The sequence below is a fragment of the Biomphalaria glabrata genome, chromosome 16 (assembly GCF_947242115.1).
Source record: "Biomphalaria glabrata chromosome 16, xgBioGlab47.1, whole genome shotgun sequence".
Taxonomy (NCBI): Eukaryota; Metazoa; Mollusca; class Gastropoda; family Planorbidae; genus Biomphalaria; species Biomphalaria glabrata.
The window spans coordinates 12,307,418-12,313,512 of record NC_074726.1 but is presented as its reverse complement, the minus strand read 5'-3'; positions in this window follow the sequence as shown (position 1 = coordinate 12,313,512).

Below are 6,095 nucleotides of genomic sequence, written 5' to 3'. Positions count from 1 at the left end.
ATTAATTTCACCTTCACCTTAGACTCAATAAAACACAATATTTAAACGAGCAAACAGCCTAAAAACTAAACATTACAAGTGGATGATTGTTTGTGCTTATGTAGATCAAATCTAGATCTAGTCTAAATCTATATATTTTCATGATATTTTCCTAAAACTTACTATTTGATGTTCATTTTTTTTTTCTATAATTACGGCTACGATCCGAGAAACTGGATAATAAATTGAATTATTGCTAGACTACTAATAGGCATAATTTAAGTTTAGATTTAGACCTACATTATAACAATACGTAATCTATAATGCAGATCTATATGGGTAATCTATGGCATAATTTTACGTTTCCCAGTACACACACATAATTAATCTTTATTACATTCTGACCCTTATTCTTTCGGAAAATGTTTATTGTACCATAGAATAGATTCTTCCTGGAGTTAGTGGAAAAATTGTAAGGAGGTCTGGGCCCTGGGGAATGTTGTGAGCTCCCCCCCCCCCTTTTGCGTCTTATAAATAGCCATCTTAATTGTGTAACATTTAGTCTTATTTAGTTTTATCGTCAAAATCATCTGTTGGGGAGTTTTAAACTAAAAAAAAAAATATTTTTTTTAACAAATTCAAAACTCCCTTAGCTACGCTCAAATTTGGTGACTGTATAAATTTGCTTTAGAATAATATTGAAGAGAAAGGTTTTCAACCTCAAAACTCTGTGTAGGTGGATTTTAAACTCAAAACCATCTGGAGGGGTTTTAAACTTTTAAAAAAGCTCTCTGGAGGGAAAAATCCCCCTTTCTTATATAATACAGACGTTACTTCAAAAAAGAAGATGATTACGTCCTACGCGTCATGCATTTAGTCATGCATATTAACCAATGACTTAAATTCTGCCAAGTCACTGGTTTTCCTGGCTAGCTCAGGCAACCCATTCCATGCTCTAATAGCACTAGGGAAGAAGGAGTATTTGTACTTTGGCTTGGCTACGCTTATAGAATTTTAAATGTGTAATTTGCGTTTTTTTTATATTGAAGAGGTATTTTTCAATTAAACCCCGCTGAAAAAAGGGGGGGGGGGGGTTTAACTCAAAATCCCCTTTGGCTACGCTCATAGCATTTTGAGTGTTTAATTTGCTTTTTTTATATATTGAAGTGAATTTTTTGGCTTCAAATCCCATCGAAGGGGGGTGGGGTTAAACTCAAACCCCCTTTAGCTACGCTCATAGCATTTTGAGTGTGTAATTTGCTTTTTTTTATATTGAAGTGTTTTTTTTTCTTCAACCCCGCTGAAGGGAGGTTTAAACCCAAAAACCCATTTGGCTACACTCATAGCATTTTGAGTGCGTAATTTTCTTTTTTTATATAATATATATATTAATGAGGTATTTTTTTAAGCTTCAAACCCCGATGAAAGGAGTTTAAACTCAAAACCCCTTTGGCTACGCTCATAGAATTTTATGTGTGTCATTTTTTTTATATTGAAGGGGTATTTTTTAGCTTCAAACCCCGCTGGAGGGGCTACGCTCATAGCATTTTGAGTGCGTAATTTGCTTTTTTTTATATTGAAGAGGTATTTTTTAGCTTCAAACCCCGCTGAAAAGTGTCAACCCTGAAACAATGTTTGGCTCACGTGGGGCTATTGGAATTACTTGTAAGACTGAATTAGAGCGAAGGGAAGCTAGTTATCACTACATGTATTAATAAGGCTTGTCTTCGAGTCTAAAGATTAAGGAAGAGTGCAGTATTTCACGGGGCTACGCAGTCCTAACTGTACTTTACCTCTGTCTGTCTGTCTGGACAAAAGTTTGTACACGTTATTTCTCCGACACCCACTCTCTGAAATTTGCACAAATATTTCTTTTACCGACTACACATGTAGTGACAATATAGTTATTAAGGATATTTGTCGAAATTTACTAACTTTACTGCATCAGAAGAAGAACATTGAAAAAAAAAATCTGCTTTAATTAGTTTGCAATTTTTTAAATCCGGTCTACATTATTTAAGCAGTAAAATACAGCAGCTTAGAAAAAGAAGAGAAATCAAAATGAAGAAATGTGGATCCAATAAAAAAAAAAGCAGAAAGTGAAAAGAGGAAAACGAACCAAACAATGTTTTATTTGAACTGAACAATTTGTATGGTTATTGACTCCTATTAACATGGTATCTATTAAAGCTTCGGATAGTTAGTTTTTTCTCTCTTTGCAGCCACAAACGCTTTAATACAACGTGAAAATCATTCAATAATTACCTTATGCTAATATTCCTATTTGGAAATCGTAGTCATTTTAATATGGCGTAATTCATGATTGTTTTCAGGGCACATTACTAATACTAGCAAGATGCATCCATGTATACCGTACTAATCTAGATTCTAGGACCAAAGTGTGATTTTGAAGACAGTAATTGATGACACCGTTTTAGGAAAAGATTAGATAGAAGGTTCCTGGTTAAAAGATTTAAAGTAATAAAGTACCCCCTTTCAGACCTTGTGATCTACAAGACGGATGATGTAGGGGTAATCTGTTTTTATGGCGGTCAGTTAACGAGGGTGTCATGTGGCCAGCACAACGACCAACCAACTTTACTCTTTCCCCAACTAATTTCAGGTACCCATTAAAGTTGGGTGGACTCAGGGGCGTCCTAAGAATCCCGAAATTCGAAATCCCAGACTTCTCTGAGATTCGAAACCGAATTCGACTCCTGGGTTAGGAGGCCAAGCGCTTAACCACTCACCTGCCACGCCACTTAGTTGAAAGATTATGAAGGCACTTGTCCATTGTGATTGACTTCATTGTAGCAATAGACTTATAGATTATACCTAGACTGGAAAACGGAAACAAATTCTTAACCAATCAGATCACAGATCTATGCATGAAGATTGTTATAGGCTAAATGTAATTCTTTTTCAAGCTGTAAGGGAAGTTGCCCCGAATCTAGGAAAATCAATCTTTTCTGTCTTAGAAAAGTAATGATCTTTAATTTTCAAAGTTTAAAAATAATACCATTTTGCTGATTTTATTTAGAATGGGCTATTAATCACATAACTATATAGATCTTCTGGATAGAAGACTCAAAAGTAAAGTAGCAATTATACATAAAACACTGAACCATAATCTTCAAATACAAAAACAAAATTTATTAAAATACTCAGAAAGACACAAAGATAGAGATATGTTCCGCTTTCCATATGCTAGGACAAATTTGTACAAGTGCTCCTTCTTCCCTAGTGCTATTAGAGCATGAGCTAGACAGGAAAACCAGTGACTTGGCAGAATTTAAGTCATTGGTTAATATGCGTGACTGAATGCATGACGCGTAACGTCTGTATTATATTAAATACGATTAGAAGATCATTCAAGATCTATATATTCACGCATATTAATGAAATACAGCCATTTCCTGTGAGTTTGTATTGAGATCATGTTTCGAATATCCTAGATCGAAATAATTCAAGTCTTAATCATCTAATGTACATTTAAATAGATTGATTACCTAGATCTTTCTAGATTATGTTTCTAAAAACTTGCAAAATAATAATTATGAGACGAGAGTGATCTTATTTTACTAGATCTAGATCACAGACCTATGTATATTATATCTAGACTGGAAATGGAGATCTTTTTAACACCACCAAAAATGGGAAAATGTTTTTAAACGTTGAAACAAGGTGTTGCTTTTTAAAATAGTTCTAAGAAGTAAAGTTGTTTTTTTTCAACCCTAACATATAATTTATTAGGACAGGGGTGGGCAACATTTTTGTATCGAGGGCCGCATTTAAAAAAGTTTGGTAATGGCGGGTCGCATATATATATATATATATATATATATATATATATATATATATCTTAGAAAGATAAGCTTGCTGTGTAGAATGTCTTTAAATTCATATATACACCCTATTACGATTTTTTTGAATTGCTATAGTCTTTTTATATCACAATATCCCCACAAATCTAAAGTTGTACTTAATGTGCAGTATTTTACTTCTTACACTCGTGCATAATGTTTCTTAACTGTGAAACTATCTTACTAGTTGTTACCTCTGTGTGTGACTGCTGTCAAATTACAGTCAGTCAACATTGACCAGTAATTATACTTGTTTAGTTTCCACAAAAAAAAAATGCTTGCTCACTGAATGAGACAATTTATGTTCCGGAAGTTAAATGTTGGGACGAGCGAAGCCTTCCCTTGTGGAGCATCACCAGAGAATGCTGACCATGTCCTTCAATGGTGCATACTAAATCAAGGAACCCGAACAAGACTCTCCAAAGACTATTCGGAGAACTGCCTGATCTGAAAACCACTGCGCGGTTCATCTCAGATATAGGATTACTGATCTGAACCCTCCAACATGTAAAATGAGAACGAAGAAGAAGAACTGATGTATATGTACCCAAATAGTGTGAACAAAAGCAAAGGTTTTTTAAGTGTGGAAATACAGCTTCTGGCACCAATAAGGCTCCCGTGGTAGGGATGACTGGAACTTCTCTTTGCTTTGAGGCTTTGAGTTATGTCCTCTGGAGCTGAATCGGCTTCTCTTAAATAAGTGTTGTACTTTTAATCATTTCACTAAAGATAGTTTCAGCTTTCGGCAAAGGAAAATGACAAAAACTATTTTTTGTTGCTTGCCTGTAGAAATGGGAAAGCCTTGTTTGAAAAGATTTAACATGCGTTTACATTTCATATGTAAACAATCTATTGTAATAGCAATTACAAAAAACATATTTTGTCTTCCACTCTTCATTAGAAATATTGGTAACAAGGTCACAGTCAATGTCCTTCAAGTAACATAATAATTTCATCCTTGAGATTTTATTTTCTTCTCCTTTGCCTTGCCCATGCTAAGCTAGCTGATACATTGTATTATTTATTCATAAATCAGAACTACCCGTGGTTGACTTCCCTAACTTTAGTAATTTTTACTATTTTTTATGTAGCATAATTTAATGTTTAATTATATGCAGCTTTGTGCAAACTTTCCTGTTTCAAGTTTATGGTTCTCAGTAAAAAAAAAATCGAGCTCCATCAGTTGTTACACTTGCCATCTTGTTCTAAGCCTACCCAACACTCAGACATTGTGTCTTCAATTGAGTGTATTGATGTATAGTCAATAAGCATAATCTTTGTTTACTTAAAACTTTTTATAACGAGACAGTTTCAGTAATAAATATAGTTTTTTTTAAATATTTGCATTTTTATATCTAAATACTGTGGGCACACGTGATTTCTGTAGGTGTCGGCGGGCCGCATAAAACACCTCTGCGGGCCGCATGTGGCCCGCGGGTCGTAATTTGCCCACCTCTGTTATAGGAGACGCACCAAACAGGACTGAAATGTGTTTGGGAATAGGGCTAGGATGGGATTATATAATAAATCGATAGCATGGGCGTAGCCAGGATTTTTTTTCGGGGGGGGGGGGGTTGGGGGGGATTTCCCCCCCCCCCCCGCGAAAAAAAATATTTATATGTATGTATGTACGTGTGTGTACATAATCTTTATTACGTTTTGACCTTTCATTCTTTCGTTTATTGTGCCCTAGAATAGGTTCTTCATGTAGTTAGTGGGAAAATTTTTGACTCTCCGCAATTGCAAGCAAAGGGCCTGGGGGAGCGTTAGGAGCTTCCCCAGCGCGGGGCGAAGCCCCGCCGCCAAACACTATTTCTGGTATTAAAAGCCAACAAAATGCATATTCTGAGATATCTACAGTGCATTTTCCTGCTATTAGAAAGTTTTATTGCAAAACTTAATGTGCTATTCTTACTGACTTAGACGCTCCCACGCCGTTCGGCGCATTTGCCGTCAAGCTTTCCCAACAAAAATCTGTCACTGGTAATGTCTGAAGCCTCTTCCCACCTGCTCTTAGGACCTCCATGAATGTGTGGAGCCAAGTTGTACTAGGATGTCATCGCAACTCTTCTTATGCGTAATTCATTTTGTCGGAGAACATGTCCCGCAAACCTCATGCGACGCTCTGTCACAATCTTACCAAGGGGTCGACTCCAAGTTCGTCATAGGATGTCCTTGATTTAGATCCGATCTCTATAACTTACTCCTAAAATCTTTCTTAGCCATCTTTGTTGAGCCACATTTAGTGTTTTT